This window comes from Lissotriton helveticus, chromosome 1_1 (genome assembly GCF_964261635.1).
Source record: "Lissotriton helveticus chromosome 1_1, aLisHel1.1, whole genome shotgun sequence".
Taxonomy (NCBI): Eukaryota; Metazoa; Chordata; class Amphibia; order Caudata; family Salamandridae; genus Lissotriton; species Lissotriton helveticus.
In genome coordinates, this window is record NC_136057.1 from 267,955,685 (window position 1) to 267,976,652 (window position 20,968).

Genomic DNA, 20,968 nt, shown 5'->3' on the forward strand with positions numbered 1-20,968 from the left:
GGTGGTCCTCTCTGGCATCACTGATGTGTGGTCTTCTCTGCTCTGCTGGGGGTGTTGTGTGTCCCTTTGCAAAATGAAGGGGAGATTTGACTGTTTGGGAGGTGCAGGATTTGGATGCCGGACCATGTACATTTGGACTACATGACGGATATGAGGTTGTACGTGTACATTTCCATTTCGCAGTTTCCAGGTCTGTCAGATGTAGTAGGCCTGTTTCTGCACATGTGTGGACCCAGTTGTGTCCTCTGTTATGCACAGTTGTATTTGCGCATTGTATCACATTGTCGTCAAAGTGGGTGTCCTGTTCATGCTATGTGTGTGTGCTGGAGAGTGTGCTACGGGGAACATGGAGATGATCCTGGGACATTGTGGGTGTGCAGTGTGCTAGACTTCATTGTGCATGTGTGCCATTGTGCCCATCTCCCTCCGTCCACCCAGTCCCTGGTCGTTACTCACCCTCCTGAGCTGTGTCCATACTCCTGACTCCTTGCACCGTCTCCACACTGATGACTGTGCCCTACTTTTCCTTCTGTGGCGCAGGAAAAGTACTCCCGCCTCCTGTCGCCGATGCTGCCTTCCTGTTGGCAGCGGCTTTGTGCCTGGTTTAGATTGTCACATCATGCCATCGCCTCATGGCCTCTTCCATTGGCCTCCTCAACACTTCAATTGCATTCTCGGTAGTCTAATTGTGGGCCAGTTGATGGTTGTGTGCGGTCACCTCCGTGACGCTGATCTGGTTTTCCTGCGGACAGCACCCCATCTTCCTCTTCCTCTTCACCTAGGCCTTTCCCAACCCCGTTGTTCCTTGCTGGTGGGCTGTGTGGGTTGTGGGGTTCACGTCGGTTATAAGATTAAACCACTCCTGCCTAAGCAACGACTTCCTTAATCACGAAGGCCAAACCACGAGCAATGTCAAACCACTACATTATTAACTACGAGTTCCTAAAGCACGAAAAATAGTCCATTTTCTCATTACCGTTTACACCACTCTGTTATTTTAAATACGCACATTCAAGCTGTGCCCATCACCAATCAACATCAATTAGAGAAGTGACGAACACAAATACATCAACTTGCCTTGAAAACAGTGAGTGCGTGCTTGCTTCACGCAGATCTGCAAGTCAGGTTTTTAGATCTCCGAGTCACCAGGAGCCTCAGCCGCATTGCAATGTCAACAACGAAAATGCTGTGCTTTTCATTGTAAGCACTCTCGGCTGAAGCCCCCAAGCTGTGACTTCAATGACTGAACGTGACACAGTACAGCGTTAAATAAAAGCAATGTAATTATAAAATGCCCACTAGTTTTCAACCAGTGAATTATTTTTTAGGATATAAACTTTTTTTTGCTTTGCCCGTCTTCGCAAGCACTTCAAATGAGCCAAGGCATGCTGTATGCTTTACAGAGTTTAAAGGCAGATTGGAAACCTATCAGCCTCTCTGCTGTGCGGAGCAACTGCCAGACTCATTAAAAGCTATGATTGTCAAGCTGTTCTTTTTAATTACATTAGTGCCATCTACTGGCCAGTCACGAGGTCTTTTTTTCGTGGTTTAAAAAAAGTTGTTGTTCAAGTAAGGCGTAGTTCAGGATGTCGTGGTTAAGGATGTCGTCGTTGTTAAAGATTCGTTGTTCAGGTCAGTCGTTTTTAAAACTTCGTTATAAAGGCTGTTTCCCGTTCACGTCAGCCTCTGCGCTTGATCAGGGTGCATCCATGTTGCTACTCACTTTAGGTTGTTTCTGGTGTGTTGTATTTGTAGCTTTTATAGTGCAGTTTCCTGCTAGACACGTGGGATTTGCAGGTCTATCGCTGGTTTTCGCTGCTTTTTGTGCCAAGCATGGCCTCATCGCAGGATTTTTTGCATTCGCGTTTTGCATTTTTGCGGCGTGGAATCGATTTTTATGCGGATATTTGATGCGTTATCTGGAGACTATTGCATGGTACCGCCGTGTTGAGAATACTTGGCTAACAAGGCGTAATTTACCTGCAATAGACTGCGATGTTGGGAGTTGCGTTAAGTAACTTGTGCGAAGGTTATCACACGTTCTTGAGAATATGCCCCATAATTTATGGTTTCTGCCTTTTATACGTACACCTCTGATCCACTCACTGTGTCACGCTCATTTTTCAGAAAATTGCATTTTTCAGACACTTCCCTCACACCTGCCTGGTGACCAAGACTGTCATTCATTGCTGGTTTTTGACAGTGTTCTGGCAAGAAAGCGTGAGGTTGCAGACAAAAAGTGGGTTCGCAGTCAAAATAGGAAATACAAACCTTAGCCTAGCAATGATCACCTTGACACCACCCAGTATAATCAGGAGACGGGGTATAGATAAACAGCCCTGTCTTGGAGATGTTGTTTCCTGCTCAGAGGTCTTGATTTTTGGAGATAACTGTGTTTATTATTCGACCTGCTGGTTATTGCTCAGCTGTTCGCCTTGATAATGTCTCTAAATGTTCATATGGGTCCCCATCAATTATTATTTCAGTGCTCAATAAATGCATGCATACATACCTTATTAAATATTCTGTGGTCTTTTTGCTTTTTTTTTTAAGTTAGGTCTTCTCAATTAGAGATTTCAAAGGTTCGCAATACTGCAAATGCAATTCAATAAATAGTTATATGTCTGCGTTTACCCCTTCTCTCTCTCTCTCTTTGAGCTAAGGATGTTATGAACTATTTGCAAAAGTAGTCAAAAGCACTACACCCTACACATCCATGAAATACAGCCTAGAGTTTAAAAAGAAAGGCTGCAAATAGTGGGTGTAAGTCACTCACATTGTGTTGTAATCTGTCTCAATTTTTTTTTAAGTGACCTATGTTGTAATAGGCAGATTCACAAAAATATATTTTCACAGATCTGTCTAACAAATATTAATTAGTTACGTCGCTATTTGGTACAGCCTACAATTGGCTATGCAGATAAGTGTAATGGCCTGCAACGGACAGAAGACTACTTTCCTTATACAATTAGATTCACTATCATTGTGGGCCATCGAATGCAGCACTAGTGTATAATAGTGTTGTTATACGTCTTGTCTATGCTCAACATATCTTAAACCCACTGCTCTGCAGTCACAAAAAATCCAAAATCTACAAAATGAAAAGGAGCAAATAATTATATAATCAATTTCGCTGAATTAAAAACATTACAACAGGTTCCATGCAATGCTCTATCATCAAAAGTTCACGATTAAAGATCCAAATCAACTTCCTCAGGAGTCTTATGCGTGAGTTTTAATTCACTTTATGGAAGTGCATTCATTATTTTAATAGCACACCAGCCAGCGTGGTTCGTCCTCGTGGACTTTATCAGGGCTGTGAGATAAAAACATATATCAGCATGGATGCCACATGTATATATGATAAACCATCCACACACCCTACATAGATAATGTATGCTTGCAAATATTCAAAAAAAGCAAAATACTTACAGATGCTGGATCAATTCATATCTACACAGGCACACATAGCATATTATGCTGCTCTATCAGTATATCAAAGTGATAGGAGAGTGGAAAGTAGACATCAGGAGAGAGAGAAACGAGGAGAGAGCCTTGCAAATGAAATTCCCAAGTGGAAGGTCACCTTAGGTGCTTGGATGATGAGAAAGAATAAGTAGGGGAATATAGGTTGAAGGAGATGGGAAGAGGGAGCTGGAGGTATATATCAAGTAGCTGGAATATGCATACTTGATAGAGGGTTAGGCATGTTAAACTGTCAAACAGATATCAGGGAGCGCCACTCAACATACATAGTGTTAGACCTGACAGTCTTATGGTGGTCTTTCGCCCCAAACGTTTTGCCTGATTCCAAATTTTGCTGAATTTTGTTTTTGTTGGCGTTAGGACTCATTGCACTTTACCACTGCTTACCAGTGCCAAAGGGCTTGTGCTCACTCCCAAAAAATGGTTTGGTTGATATATCCACAATTGGCATATTTAATTAAGTTTATATAAGTCCCTACTAAAGTCCACTGCATGTGCCCAGGGCTTCTATATTAAATGCTACTAGTGGGTCAGCAGCACTAATTGTGCCACCCACTTACGTAGCCCTTTAAACAAGCCATTGCAGAGCCTGTGTGTGCAGTTTATACTGCCATTTCGCCTTGGCATTTAAAACCCCTTGCCAAGTGTTGAAAAGGGAATTTTTAGTAGTGAGCTTACCACTAGTAATATGGTCACAAACACAATACAAGGTGCACTTAGGGTCTCACTTACTCAACCCTTGGTAGCTGGCAACAAGCAGGCAGGCTTACCTTAGGAAACAGGTTTCGGAGACAGGTGTGTAAAGCATTTAAAAACACCAATACATTAAATAAGTAGGACACAAAATACAATTATAATCTAACACCAATTTATAAAAATAGATTATATTTTATGAACAAACAGACACCAAAATTTGAAAAATCCAATGTAGGTTACTGCTGATATGAATTTTTAAAGAACACTTTCTAGTGCTTTAAAACTTATAGCACCACTCTGGGACATCTGGTTACAGTTGACCAGGACAAAGTCAAAGTTTGAGGTGGACCACGATGGAGCTCCAGTCGCATACACTAAGTGGCAAGCTCCGGCCCAAATTTTACTTTGGATGTAAAAAAAAATTATTGGGGATTTTCTCTCAACGTTGAGCGGTCTCCTTGAGCAAGCTGATTTCAATGTGACATCATCTAATTGCTTCTCCGCGAGGCCCTGGTCAAATCCTGGAAGTCTGGAGCTCCAGAGCTTTCAGTGGAACAAACCTAAAATCCAGGCAGGGTTGCGGTTAAAGGGAGCCACGTTGACTCTCAATGTTGAGCCCTGGTGAGTGCTGCCCTCTTGGTGCTGGCCAGTGAGTCGCCAGGGCAACCCTTCTTCTTCTTTTCTCTTCAGGCAGCAGATCTGATGAGCTATGCAGCGCTCTCATATTTATTCACAGCTTCTGGGTTTCAAGCAGGGGGGCACCCCTGACTATTGGGCTGCAGAATGCCCCCAAGGTGTATGACCACCTACTCCAAAGTGTGGCATATTGTTGTCCCAGAAAATACCACTCTTTCAAAATCCAACATGGAGTAAGTCTTTCCAGAGGAGCTAGACCAGGGTATCCCAACTTACTGATGTGGCTAATTTTCTTAAACACTCCCGTTCCAACCCTCTCCCTAATCTAATTATTCGGGGCTCCGTTGTGGCTGGGGTGGTAGGATGTGGAGGTCAGCCTGTGCTGTACTAAAGTCTCATTCTCCCTTCGAAGACTAGTTTTGCTACCACTCTCCCCTCTTCCTGCAATTGCTTTGCAGCTTGTACGTCTCCTCCTAAGTTGTTGGATTTATCTTAACTATTAATTTGATGCCTTGAAGTCAAGTTTGTACTTGGCTCCTATCTATTTGTATCCTTAAATAAAATATTATAATGTTACCCTACAGAAACATTTACTACATTGGGGAAAAACTGCATTTCCTCTTCAGGGCCTATAAAACAGCTTTTATAATGTCCCTGCATATAGTTACTAGTCACCCTATCACTGGGGCACCTAGGGAAGACCCTAGCGGTAATGTATATATAAAAATAAGAAAGTTTGAGAGTTTGGAAGTACCTTAAATTCAAAGTAGAATTTGCATTTAATTTTAGGTTAAAGGCAGACTGAAAGGCATTGCTGCCTTTTTAATGACAACAGGCACCACAATGATGCACACCCAAGTTTAGGAAATCTACTGGGACTTTAAATCTCCCTGTCACATTATACACTAAGGGCTTTTATGGAGTTTGAACTCCCTCTTGCATTATTATATACTAGGGACTTACAGGGGGTCTATCATTACCAATTGTAATTATTCCAAATTACCATATACGTTTTATACAGATCACAGACCCTGGGTATGGTTAGCAGAGCCCAGAGCACAGTCAGAGTCAGAAAACCAGCCTCTAGTGGTCAAAATTGGGGCAAAAAGGGGGGTTTGGCAAACAGGTCCTGAGTTATCGCACCAAATCTTAAACTTCTTTTTTTATTACATATAGGTCATACCTGAGATAGGTCCTAGGTATCCAACAGGGAAGGGTGCATTGTAATTAAAAGGTAGGTCATGTTTTTTTTATGTTTTACATGTCCAGATAGTGAAAAACTCCTAAACTCGGTTTCCCACTACTGTGAGGCCTACTCCTCTCATAGGATAACATCGGTAATTCGTTATTATTATTATTATTATTATTATTATTATATTTAAGTTTATAAAGCGCTCAGCTACCCGTAGGTTTCCCGGCGCTGAAAACCAAATGAGACCAAATGAAACGGGGAAAGTCAGAAGGGAAGACTGTTACATGTCAAATAACCAAGTTTTTACTTGTCTGAGAAACTTAAGGTAGCAGGGTTCAGTTCGCAACCGTGGAGGGAGGGAATTCCAGAGTGAGGGGGCCAGCCAGGCGAAAGAGCGGCCACCCATTCTGGATCTTTTAATTCTAGGAACCGAAAACAGGTGCTGGTTAGATGATCGCAGAGTGCGGTGGGGACAGTAATGTTGTACCAAGGAGTTGAGATATGGTGGGGCCAGGCCAGCGTTTATTCAGTGCATGAAGCAAAGGGCCTTGAATTTAGTACGGATTTTGAAGTACTGGGTTTTTCAGAACCGGTACCGAACCGGTAACCCAGCGGTGCCAGGGACAACACCCTAAGACTTCGGGTCCTTCCTGTTTCAAACTACAGAAACACAGAGTCTTCTAGGTGAAGTCAAAGATCGAATTTATAGGCTGCAACCAAGTAACAGGTATCCTAGAAGTACAACACGGTGTATATTCTCAGGAGACTGCTCAATCTTACAAAGTCAGCCTTCTCTTTTTATACAAAATCTTATGCTTCAGGCAAACATTCTTTAGTTTACAGTTGACCATTCACATATTTTTGCTACAAAGGAAAAGCAGAGTCATGATGACAATTCCACATTTCAGTTTGTTCAGCCCACAATCAATTACCCGGCAAGGCCCAGTATTTCATCAGATATCGACGGACCCCCAATAAAAACGGGCACCTCCTCCTCGTAAAGCAAGTCATAAAGTAGGAAACAGGGACAGGTGTGTGCGAGATTAGGCATGGTTTGTGTGCGATGAAAGGTTTATGGCACGTTGTGCCTTGATGCTGTCTCGTTCGGCCACTGGGAGAGGAACTGACCGAACAGGTTTGGCCTGGGGCAGTGGAGTCAGCTTGCCCAGGTCACAGAGAAGTCAGGAAAGGTGTATGTGTCCTGCAGGACGGTGTTTGGCCTTAATCATTGACCTATGTGAGGGCAACTCACAAAATGGCTGCCGTACACAAAATGGAACCCGAGGGTTCAGGACGAAAACTGCGATTTCATGGTGAAGTCGTCACTCGAATATGACGAAAATGCTTGTGCATAGTGTACTAGCCATTCTCGGTCTTCTGATATCAAAATCATCATGGTACGATGATGTTTATAACACGGTTCCAAAATTTTCAGCACTACAGCCCCTCCTTTTGCCCTTACATAGGCAATAACCTATACTCATGCTAATCTGAGTCCAGGTCTATATTCCTAAAGTCATTGAGATGTTGCTGTAGCATCATCCTATTACTTAGCTCGTCCCTCGATACAGGCTTCCTTACACACGATGTAGCACAGAGACCACATATAGCAGGAGCACACTGTACGCACAGACAGAACAGGAAAAGGATGGCTAAGACCATCCCAATGACCATCAGAATTTTCCATCCCCAGCCGGATACCAGTTCCCAGAACCATCCCATTAACGACCAATCGCCTTTGTCTACATGAATAGATTCATAAATCTTATGCAGTTTGGAGATGGCCTGTGTTAGACCCGTCTGCTTCTGAGAGTCCCCTCACCACTATGATTTCTTTTGTTCCCCTGTACCTCCCAAAATGTGTCGCTTTTCATTTGTCTACCAGGACTTTTTATGTGTTGTTTCATGGGGTTAGATGTTCCTTGATGCCCAGTTGCTCACAAGGTTTGTGGCACCTATTTACAAGGCGCCTGGCCCAAACCTGTGGCATTACAAGCTGGGGTTGTCAACCTGTGTAAATGAACTTAAAATGGTGGACACCCTTTTTCCTCATGTGAAGTGACTCCCATTGGAGCCTTCATGAACCCTGGCCTTTTGAGGTTTTGGCGCCCTTTGGTTGGCGCGCATTTCTGACAGGAATTCCTTTATTTTCCTCAGGTACACAAAATGGCTGCTCTAGAACCCCAGTACGGTGGCTGTAAGTGTCCTAAATACCCCTCAAGAGTGCCTTGTCATTGTCACAGCCAGAGAAGGTTCTAGAACCTTCTGGCTCGTGCCAGTACCCCAGGGCACTGGCTATATAAGGCCCAGTCCCTGGCGGCCATTTTAGATGATGATGAAGTTCAGACTAGAGAAGGAGATTAAGAGATTCCAGACTTGACACCAGATTGACACCTGCCCTGTTGACCCCTGAGGTGGCTGGTAGCGCAGGCAGTGGAGCAGCAAAGGGGTTGCTGGCGTTGTGTCTGACTGGCTTTCCAGTCAGCTACGTGAGAAGTGATCTAGCGCCTACAGCGCCTGCCCAGCGAGTACCTCATTGCCCCCAAAAGACTGTGGCCAGATTTGTGTGCCTCTCCGCCCCCCCCCGGTGGTGAACTGTGATCGATTTATCGAGTCGCGAGGCGAGAGCAAGTTCGCCGCGACCGCGATCGTCAGCTGTGCCCCCTTCGCGACAGGTGCCTCTAGAGGGGAGCTCGGCCGTCTCCGAGCCCCACCAGCATAGAGCGCTTCCTGCGCAGATTGAAGGTGAGGTGGTGCGCCGGGGCGGGGAAAGGCCGGCCTTCGTTGGGCGGGACTAGCGTCTTTGCCACTCCCCAGTGACCCGGGAGCTGTAGCTGTGGGCGGGAACCACCCTGTATGCGGAAGTCGGAGGGAGGTCCGTGGAGCCCCTGAGAGCCCCGTCGCTAACGAGAGGAGTGCTGTGCCCGACTGAATCGTATCTTGACTGCAGCCGATGTGAGGTGGGCCCGTTTCCTCATAGTGAATGCAGCGTTGTGAAGGAACTGTGAACCGGCATTTATTTGACTGTGCGCGAAGGTTGTGTGACCTCTCCGGCAGCCCGTTTGTCCGTCTAATGACTTTGAACTGGTGCCGCCTGTGCTCAAGTGGTGCTAAAGCCCGTAGGCGCGCATAGACTTCACCGGCAAAGCAGAGATCCTATCCCGGTGACCGCCGAGTGCAAATGATGTATTTACTGTGTTTCCTTGCCTTCTAGATATACGCGCATATGCCCTGAGTGATTATTAAAGAGTCCCAAACCTGATTTTGTGCTCAGAGAAGCCGTATACCCGGTCATTGAAAACATCATAAACTGTAAGAGCTATCTTTCCCATTTGAAGCGTATTGCACATGTAATGATTCTAAAGTATTTAATTGGTGGCAGCGATACCAGAAGAAACATGTGGTTGTTTATTTAAATGAACCAATATTTATTCTGATATTTATTCTGATATTTATCCTGATATTTATTCTGATATTTATTGTGATACTCATCCCTGAAGTTATTCTATTTATTAATACTATTTATTACCAGAACTGTATGACCAAAAGAAATGTATATGTGCTTTCCCAGTCAACCCTATTTACAACAAAGAACTTTTATATAAAGGAATCGTATTTTTCTACAGCAGTGGTGTGGTGTCCTTCTTTTTGGTGTGGATGTACAAGGAGTTATTATTGGGTCAGAGCCGGCTTAACACTACAACCTTCACTTGCCTTGTCACTTGAGCCAAGCTACCCCCTTTGTGCTGGGCTTGCCCATCGCAGGTCCAACATAAAATTGGTGCTCAGCGGGTGGGATTGCGAGCCGTGCTTGTTTTGAACCCCATAATAATTCAGTGTGCACCACAAGTACACACCCAGAGTTTTCTCCTAGCGGCCCTCAAATTCAACGTTTTGCTTTTTCCAAAATATTTCCTGGAGGTGGGTGGAAGTGACCCTCAAAGTTCTTATCCTGGTCACCTGTTTCGGGGTGGTGGTCCACACTTTTCACTGACAAGATGGAATTCGAAATGTCAGAGCTGGAGACCTATACTGTGGCACAGCTCAAGGATTTCTGTCAGGACAGGGGAGTGTTTGTCAGGCGAGGGGCCAAAAGAGAGGAGCTCCGTACTAGTCTGCGAGCATGGGTGGAAGCACACACGGAGGGAACGGTGGAGGAGGAGGAATCGGACAGAGGTACTGTCATTGATAGGACTGCTGAATGTCCCCTTGGGGTGGGTGAGATGTCAATCAGCCCCAAGGCAACCTCGCAGGAGGGCAGCAGTGTGTCATCGAGAGGGTTGTCAGAAACCGAGTTAGCTGACAGGAGAGAGGAAAGACTGTTAAGGTGGGAAATAGCAAAAATGGAGTTGGAAGAAAGGAGGGAGGGGAGGAGGATGGAACATGAGTCCAAGCTGGAGATGGAAAGGAAAAGGATGGAACACGAGTTCAAGCTACGAGAACTCGAATTCCAGGCCCCTAACATCACTCCGAAGGGTGTCGAGTCAAAGGAATTTGCCAGGGAGCCCAGGCCCCATTTACCCAAGGACGTAGTCGCCAGTTATACCGCTGGAGACGACATAGCCAAGTGGCTGGCAGCCTATGAGGTCTCCTTAAGAGCCCATGGGATCCATGAGAAGCATTGGGGTGGTGGATTATACCGGTACATGCCTCCGACAGGTAGGGATGCCCTATTGGCCCTAGACCGGGAGGAACAGGTTAATTACCCCGCCATGAAGGTGGCGCTCATCAGGAAGTTTGGGTTGACCCCCGAGAAATACTGGCAAAGATTTAGGGGCAGCCACAAGCTGAGCTCACAGAATTGGGTTGACTTCCTGGATTTTGCTAAGAAAGCCCTGGATGGGTGGGTACAAGGTAATGAGGTGGAGGACTATCGAGGGTTGTACGACCTGATACTCAAGGAACATCTACTCGAGAAATGTCTTCCCGAGCTGAGGCAACACCTGGTAGACAGCAAACTTACTTGCCCCCGTAAGCTTGCTGAGGAGGCGGACATTTGGGCAAGTACCCGAGTGTCCACGAAGGGGACGGGAGGAGATTCTCAGCAGTCCGGACAGGGCGCTCCCCAGAAGAAAGAGGGGGGAGATAACAAGAAGCAGGAGTTCTCCAAAGGCCCCCAAAATACCTTTAAGGGGAAAAGTTTCTTCTCCACTTCTAAGGCTAACCCGCAGAAGAACCCTAATCCTGGCCAGAGTCAGCAGCTAAGGGTTATCCATTGCTATGAGTGCGGTGGTATTGGACATTATAAGGGTGACGTGAAATGCCCAAAGAGACCACCCCCTCCCACTGGAGGAAAGGCCCCGGGAGTCGCTAGTGTAGCGCTCGGGGAGGAGATGCCCTTAGTTAAGGGGGGGGAGTGGGCGGGTGTCACCTTAGTGTCCCTGGGTGATCGGGAGGTGGTTCCAAAGATCCAGGTGCCCTCAAATACTACCAAGTATGGGCAATGGGTCACCATCAATGGCCATAGAGGGGAAGCTCTGAGAGATACAGGAGCCAGTATGACTATGGTAAGGAGTCATCTGGTGTCCTCAGAGCAGGTGATTCCAGGCGACTTCATCCAGCCGCGATGGCTGACGGCAGAATGGGCCACTATCCTGTGGCCGAGGTTCCCTTTGAGTGGGGAGGGGTTGCAGGTTCACTTCGAGTTGCCGTAAGCCCCGCTGTGCCAGTCGATTGTCTGCTGGGCAATGATATGGAGCACAATGCTTGGAAGGAGGTGGAATACCGGACTCATACTGAGATGCTGGGTACACCTGATTGGGCCTGTGTGAGTACCAGGTCTGCGGCTGCTCGGGAGGAGAAGTCGCGTGGGTTGGAGCCTGGAACAATGGCCCACCCAGCTGCTGATGAGGGAACATTTCGAGGACAGGAGGAGCCTGCCTCGATGTCCATGCCCCGTGAGACGGATAGGCCACCTGTGGAGGTGGACCCGGAGTCCGCGGAGGAGGACATGGTTCCGTTGGAGGACTTGCCTATCCCCGCTGAGTGGCGAGTGGAAGGAGGACCATCCAGGGAGGAACTGAGCAAGGGACAAAGGGAATGTCCCACCCTCGAGGGTCTGAGGCAACAGGCTGAAGCCCAGGCAGCAGGTAACGAGTCTGGGAACTATCGTGTTTACTGGGAGGATGGTCTCCTCTACAGTGAACCCAGGGCGCCAGTGCACAGATTGTCACGGGCCCTGGTAGTCCCACAGTGTTACCGAGCCTTCCTATTAGAGTTGGCTCATGAGATTCCCTTGGCAGGACACTTGGGTCAGGACAAGACCTTTGCCCGGCTTGTCCCCCACTTTTATTGGCCTCGAATGAGGGTGGCGTCCGACACATACTGTCGGTCGTGCGTATCATGCCAAGCCAGTGGGAAAACAGGGACGAAGCTGAAGGCTCCCCTGGAACCACTTCCCGTCATTGGCACCCCCTTTGAAAGGGTGGGCATCGACATTGCTGGGCCCCTAGATCCACCTACATCATCCGGTCACAGGTTTATCCTGGTCCTGGTGGATCACGCCACAAGGTATCCAGAGGCAATTCCTCTGAGAACCATTACTGCACCAGTAGTGGCCAAGGCCCTGATGGGGATCTTTACCCGAGTGGGATTCCCCAAGGAAGTTGTGTCTGACAGGGGGACCAACTTCCTGTCAGCATATATGCGGGCCATGTGGAAGGAGTGTGGAGTGACTTACAGGTTCACCACTCCTTATCACCCACAGACCAATGGTCTTGTGGAAAGGTTCAACCAAACCTTGAAGGGTATGATCAGAAGTCTACCCGAAAGCCTGCGGAGGAAATGGGACGTCCTCCTACCCTGTTTGCTCTTTTCCTACAGGGAAGTGCCGCAAAAGGGAGTGGGCTTCAGCCCCTTCGAGCTTTTGTACGGGCACCCTGTACGTGGACCTCTCAGCCTGGTGAGGGACTCCTGGGAAAAATCTCCCCGGAAAGTTCCCCAGGATGTGGTGAGCTACATGCTGGCCTTCTAAAGCCAAATGGCTAAGTTGTGGAAGCAAGCTTCTGACAACTTGGAAGCCAGTCAGGCAGTCATGAAAGCGTGGTATGACCACAACGCTCACCCAGTGGAGTTGGAGCCTGGCCAGAAGGTGTGGGTGATGGAGCCTGGAGAGCTGAGTGCCCTCCAGGACCGTTGGACAGGCCCCTATGAGGTATTGGAGAAGAAGGGCAAGTCTACCTATCTGGTGGACGTAAAGACCCCTCAGCATCCGCATCGGGTGTTACATGCCAATCGCCTCAAGCCCCACTACGAGAGGCCCGAAGTCATGTTGGTTATGGTGACTGATGGATCGGAGAAAGAGGACACGGAGCCTCTCCCCGACCTTTTTGCGTCTCAAGAAAAGGATGGGTCAGTGGAGGGAGTGAAACTCTCGCCAACCCTGACTCCTGAGCAGCAGGAGGAATGTCGCCAGGTCTTGGGGTCATTCGCTCCTCTGTTCTCCCTTGTCCCGGGTAAGACCCACCTGTGTACCCATGACGTGGACACAGGGGACAGCCCACCTGTAAAGTCAAAGTCTTACCGGCTGTCTGACAAGGTGAAGGCCAGTATCCAAAGCGAAGTAGCTAAGATGCTGGAGCTAGGAGTCATTGAACCTTCAAGTAGCCCTTGGTCTAGCCCGGTGGTGTTAGTTCCTAAAGCTGCCCCACCTGGCACCACACCAGAATTGAGATTCTGTGTGGACTACCGAGGACTTAATTCGGTAACCAAAACGGATGCTCATCCGATCCCTCGGGCGGATGAATTGATTGACCGGTTGGGAGCTGCCCAATATCTCAGTACCATTGACCTCACTGCAGGGTACTGGCAGATTCCCATGTCTAATGGAGCCAAGGAAAGGTCAGCCTTCTCCACACCTGATGGACACTACCAGTTTTGCGTCATGCCCTTTGGGCTCAAGAACGCTCCTGCCACTTTTCAGCGGCTGGTGAACACGATCCTCACCGGGATGGAGTCATTCTCTGCTGCTTACTTGGATGACATAGCTGTCTTCAGTAGCAGCTGGGAGGATCACTTGCAGCACTTGCAAGCCATTCTCCAGGCCCTGGAACGGGCTGGCTTGACGATCAAGGCCAGCAAATGTCAGATTGGACAGGGGTCGGTAGTGTACTTAGGATACTTGGTGGGCCGGGGAACGGTGCAGCCCCTTCAGGCGAAGATTGAGGCAATCAAGGCCTGGAAACCCCCCAAGACCCAGACTGAGGTCTGAGCCTTCCTGGGCCTCACAGGTTACTACAGACGATTCGTGAAGGGGTATGGCACTATCGTGGCACCCCTTACAGAACTCACAGCCAAAAAGCAACCCAGGAGAGTCATTTGGACAGAGGCTTGCCAGCGAGCCTTCGACACTCTGAAACAAGCATTGTGTAAAGCTCCAGTCCTGAAGGCTCCAGATTTTTCAAAAGAGTTCATTGTCCAGACAGATGCATCCGACATTGGCATTGGGGCGGTGCTATCGCAACTCAATGAAGAGGGTCTGGATCAACCCGTGGTCTTTCTGTCACGGAGACTGCTTCCCCGGGAACAGAGGTGGAGTACCATCGAGCGGGAAGCCTTTGCGGTGGTCTGGGCACTGAAGAAGCTGCGACCATATTTGTTTGGTTCACACTTCCTTGTTCAGACAGACCACCGACCCCTTCGTTGGCTCATGCAAATGAAGGGGGAAAATCCCAAACTGTTGAGGTGGTCTATCTCCCTACAGGGAATGGACTTTCGTGTGGAACACCGGCCCGGAGTTGACGACGCCAATGCAGACGGTCTCTCCAGGTATTTCCGCCTTAGTGTTGAGGACTCCCAAGGGGTTGGGTAGCTCTCCCCAGTTTCAGCTGGGGGGGACGCGTGTTAGACCCGTCTGATTCTGAGAGTCCCCTCACCACTATGATTTCTTTTGTTTCCCTGTACCTCCCAAAATTTGTCGCTTTTTATTTGTCTACCAGGACTTTTTATGTGTTGTTTCATGGGGTTAGATGTTCCTTGATGCCCAGTTGCTCACAAGGTTTGTGGCACCTATTTACAAGGCGCCTGGCCCAAACCTGTGGCATTACAAGCTGGGGTTGTCAACCTGTGTAAATGAACTTAAAATGGTGGACACCCTTTTTCCTCATGTGAAGTTACTCCCATTGGAGCCTTCATGAACCCTGGCCTTTTGAGGTTTTGGCGCCCTTTGGTTGGCGCGCATTTCTGACAGGAATTCCTTTATTTTCCTCAGGTACACAAAATGGCTGCTCTAGAACCCCAGTACGGTGGCTGAGAGTGTCCTAAATACCCCTCAAGAGTGCCTTGTCATTGTCACAGCCAGAGAAGGTTCTAGAACCTTCTGGCTCATGCCAGTACCCCAGGGCACTGGCTATATAAGGCCCAGTCCCTGGCGGCAATTTTAGATGATGATGAAGTTCAGACTAGAGAAGGAGATTAAGAGATTCCAGACTTGACACCAGGTTGACACCTGCCCTGTTGACCCCTGAGGTGGCTGATAGCGCAGGCAGTAGAGCAGCAAAGGGTTGCTGGCGTTGTGTCTGACTGGCGTTCCAGTCAGCTACGTGAGAAGTGATCTAGCGCCTACAGCGCCTGCCCAGCGAGTACCTCATTGCCCCCAAAAGACTGTGGCCAGATTCGTGTGCCTCTCCGCCCCCCCGGTGGTGAACTGTGATCGATTTATTGAGTCGCGAGGCGAGAGCAAGTTCGCCGCGACCGCGATCGTCAGCTGTGCCCCCTTCGCGACAGGTGCCTCTAGAGGGGAGCTCTGACGTCTCCGAGCCCCACCAGCGTAGAGCGCTTCCTGCGCAGATTGAAGGTGAGGTGGTGCGCCGGGGCTGGGAAAGGCCGGCCTTCGTTGGGCGGGACTAGCGTCTTTGCCACTCCCCAGAGACCCGGGAGCTGTAGCTGTGGGCGGGAACCACCCTGTATGCGGAAGTCGGAGGGAGGTCCGTGGAGCCCCTGAGAGCCCCGTCGCTAACGAGCGGAGTGCTGTGCCCGACTGAATCGTATCTTGACTGCAGCCGATGTGAGGTGGGCCCGTTTCCTCATAGTGAATGCAGAGTTGTGAAGGAACTGTGAACCGGCATTTATTTGACTGTGCGCGAAGGTTGTGTGACCTCTCCGGCAGCCCGTTCGTCCGTCTAATGACTTTGAACTGGTGCCGCCTGTGCTGAAGTGGTGCTAAAGCCCGTAGGCGCGCATAGACTTCACCGGCAAACCAGAGATCCTATCCCGGTGACCGCCGAGTGCAAATGATGTATTTACTGTGTTTCCTTGCCTTCTAGATATACGCGCATACGCCCTGAGTGATTATTAAAGAGTCCCAAACCTGATTTTGTGCTCAGAGAAGCTGTATACCCGGTCATTGAAAACAGCATAAACTGTAAGAGCTATCTTTCCCATTTGAAGCGTATTGCACATGTAATGATTCTAAAGTATTTAATTGGTGGCAGCGATACCAGAAGAAACATGTGGTTGTTTATTTAAATGAACCAATATTTATTCTGATATTTATTCTGATATTTATTCTGATATTTATCCTGATATTTATTCTGATATTTATTGTGATACTCATCCCTGAAGTTATTCTATTTATTAATACTATTTATTACCAGAACTGTATGACCAAAAGAAATGTATATGTGCTTTCCCAGTCAACCCTATTTACAACAAAGAACTTTTATATAAAGGAATCGTATTTTTCTACAGCAGTGGTGTGGTGTCCTTCTTTTTGGTGTGAATGTACAAGGAGTTATTATTGGGTCAGAGCCGGCTTAACACTACAACCTTCACTTGCCTTGTCACTTGAGCCAAGCTACCCCCTTTGTGCTGGGATTGCCCATCGCAGGTCCAACAGCCTGGTACACTGTTGGAGCGTTATCTGGAATGAAAACACAGCAACTCGATTGGATCAATTTACATACCCCACCTCTGTCTGCAGGTATGACGTCTAACGCGACCCTGTTCTGAAGGGTCATAAGACGATCCGACTGGAGCTCAGCAGTCAAGTTACTAAGGGCACCAGCAGTTTCAACCATGGTGGATTCAACCACCCTTGTTAATTGCCTTATGTTCCTGCTGTTAACCATGGGTCCCCAGAACGGCAGAAAACCCCTCACGAAGTCTCCAAATTCTTGTTCCGCAGAGTCCTCTTCACTGAAGACACCTCTAACTATCCTTGTCTTATGGTAATCTGCCGCCGCTGTGTAGGTGGGAGGCAACAGGAACGAAACAAAGCATGTGCCCGAAAAGTCAGGGGGCAACCATGTATAGGCTCTATCATGGCAGATGAAATAGGTACCCTGAGCTCCTAAAAACGGAGGGGAAGTCTGAGACGTAAAAACATATGTCTCAGTGCAGATACTCTTCCCTAACTGAGCTCTAGGATTTTTGCCAATACCTTGCAGACATAAGTGCCCCTTATGGGGTACTATCCAAATCGGGGAAGATCTCTTAGCTTTCGGAGACAGGTGTGTAAAGCATTTAAAAACACCAATACATTAAATAAGTAGGACACAAAATACAATTATAATCTAACACCAATTTATAAAAATAGATTATATTTTATGAACAAACAGACACCAAAATTAGAAAAATCCAATGTAGGTTACTGCTGATATGAATTTTTAAAGAACACTTTCTAGTGCTTTAAAACTTATAGCACCACTCTGGGACATCTGGTTACAGTTGACCAGGACAAAGTCAAAGTTTGAGGTGGACCACGATGGAGCTCCAGTCGCATACACTAAGTGGCAAGCTCCGGCCCAAATTTTACTTTGGATGTAAAAAAAATTATTGGGGATTTTCTCTCAACGTTGAGCGGTCTCCTTGAGCAAGCTGATTTCAATGTGACATCATCTGATTGCTTCTCCGCGAGGCCCTGGTCAAATCCTGGAAGTCTGGAGCTCCAGAGCTTTCAGTGGAAAAAACCTAAAATCCAGGCAGGGTTGCGGTTAAAGGGAGCCACGTTGACTCTCAATGTTGAGTCCTGGTGAGTGCTGCCCTCTTGGTGCTGGCCAGTGAGTCGCCAGGGCAACCCTTCTTCTTCTTTTCTCTTCAGGCAGCAGATCTGATGAGCTATGCAGCTCTCTCATATTTATTCACAGCTTCTGGGTTTCAAGCAGGGGGGCACCCCTGACCATTGGGCTACAGAATGCCCCCAAGGTGTATGACCACCTACTCCAAAGTGTGGCATATTGTTGTCCCAGAAAATACCACTCTTTCAAAATCCAACATGGAGTAAGTCTTTCCAGAGGAGCTAGACCAGGGTATCCCAACCTACTGATGTGGCTAATTTTCTTAAACACTCCCGTTCCAACCCTCTCCCTAATCTAATTATTCGGGGCTCCGTTGTGGCTGGGGTGGTAGGATGTGGAGGTCAGCCTGTGCTGTACTAAAGTCTCATTCTCCCTTTGAAGACTAGTTTTGCTACCACTCTCCCCTCTTCCTGCAATTGCTTTGCAGCTTGTACTTCTCCTCCTAAGTTGTTGGATTTATCTTAACTATTAATTTAATGCCTTGAAGTCAAGTGTGTACTTGGCTCCTATCTATTTGTATCCTTAAATAAAATATTATAATGTTACCCTACAGAAACATTTACTACATTGGGGAAAAACTGCATTTCCTCTGCAGGGCCTATAAAACAGCTTTTATAATGTCTCTGCATATAGTTACTAGTCACCCTATCACTGGGGCACGTAGGGAAGACCCTAGCGGTAATGTATATATAAAAATAAGAAAGTTTGAGAGTTTGGAAGTACCTTAAATTCAAAGTAGAATTTGCATTTAATTTTAGGTTAAAGGCAGACTGAAAGGCATTGCTGCCTTTTTAATGACAACAGGCACCACAATGATGCACACCCAAGTTTAGGAAATCTACTGGGACTTTAAATCTCCCTGTCACATTATACACTAAGGGCTTTTATGGAGTTTGAACTCCCTCTTGCATTATTATATACTAGGGGCCTTATTTATGAAGGCCTTGCGCCGCCGGTGCGTCACTTTTAACATGGGAAAAAGTGACGCACCGGTGGCGCAAGGCTTTCATAAATGAGGCCCTAGGGACTTACAGGGGGTCTATCATTACCAATTGTAATTATTCCAAATTACCATATACGTTTTATACAGATCACAGACCCTGGGTATGGTTAGCAGAGCCCAGAGCACAGTCAGAGTCAGAAAACCAGCCTCTAGTGGTCAAAATTGGGGCAAAAAGGGGGGTTTGGCAAACAGGTCCTGAGTTATCGCACCAAATCTTAAACTTCTTTTTTTATTACATATAGGTCATACCTGAGATAGGTCCTAGGTATCCAACAGGGAAGGGTGCATTGTAATTAAAAGGTAGGTCATGTTTTTTTTATGTTTTACATGTCCAGATAGTGAAAAACTCCTAAACTCGGTTTCCCACTACTGTGAGGCCTACTCCTCTCATAGGATAACATCGGTAATTCGTTATTATTATTATTATTATTATTATTATTATATTTAAGTTTATAAAGCGCTCAGCTACCCGTAGGTTTCCCGGCGCTGAAAACCAAATGAGACCAAATGAAACGGGGAAAGTCAGAAGGGAAGACTGTTACATGTCAAATAACCAAGTTTTTACTTGTCTGAGAAACTTAAGGTAGCAGGGTTCAGTTCGCAACCGTGGAGGGAGGGAATTCCAGAGTGAGGGGGCCAGCCAGGCGAAAGAGCGGCCACCCATTCTGGATCTTTTAATTCTAGGAACCGAAAACAGGTGCTGGTTAGATGATCGCAGAGTGCGGTGGGGACAGTAATGTTGTACCAAGGAGTTGAGATATGGTGGGGCCAGGCCAGCGTTTATTCAGTGCATGAAGCAAAGGGCCTTGAATTTAGTACGGATTTTGAAGTACTGGGTTTTTCAGAACCGGTACCGAACCGGTAACCCAGCGGTGCCAGGGACAACACCCTAAGACTTCGGGTCCTTCCTGTTTCAAACTACAGAAACACAGAGTCTTCTAGGTGAAGTCAAAGATCGAATTTATAGGCTGCAACCAAGTAACAGGTATCCTAGAAGTACAACACGGTGTATATTCTCAGGAGACTGCTCAATCTTACAAAGTCAGCCTTCTCTTTTTATACAAAATCTTATGCTTCAGGCAAACATTCTTTAGTTTACAGTTGACCATTCACATATTTTTGCTACAAAGGAAAAGCAGAGTCATGATGACAATTCCACATTTCAGTTTGTTCAGCCCACAATCAATTACCCGGCAAGGCCCAGTATTTCATCAGATATCGACGGACCCCCAATAAAAACGGGCACCTCCTCCTCGTAAAGCAAGTCATAAAGTAGGAAACAGGAACAGGTGTGTGCGAGATTAGGCATGGTTTGTGTGCGATGAAAGGTTTATGGCACGTTGTGCCTTGATGCTGTCTCGTTCGGCCACTGGGAGAGGAACTGACCGAACAGGTTTGGCCTGGGGCAGTGGAGTCAGCTTGCCCAGGTCACAGAGAAGTCAGGAAAGGTGTATGTGTCCTGCAGGACGGTGTTTGGCCTTAATCATTGACCTATGTGAGGGCAACTCACAAAATGGCTGCCGTACACAAAATGGAACCCGAGGGGCAAAAAGGGGGGTTTGGCAAACAGGTCCTGAGTTATCTCACCAAATCTTAAACTTCTTTTTTTATTACATATAGGTCATAACTGAGATAGGTCCTAGGTATCCAACAGGGAAGGGTGCATTGTAATTAAAAGGTAGGTCATGTTTTTTTTATGTTTTACATGTCCAGATAGTGAAAAACTCCTAAACTCGGTTTCCCACTACTGTGAGGCCTACTCCTCTCATAGGATAACATCGGTAATTCGTTATTATTATTATTATTATTATTATTATATTTAAGTTTATAAAGCGCTCAGCTACCCGTAGGTTTCCCGGAGCTGAAAACCAAATGAGACCAAATGAAACGGGGAAAGTCAGAAGGGAAGACTGTTACATAACAAATAACCAAGTTTTTACT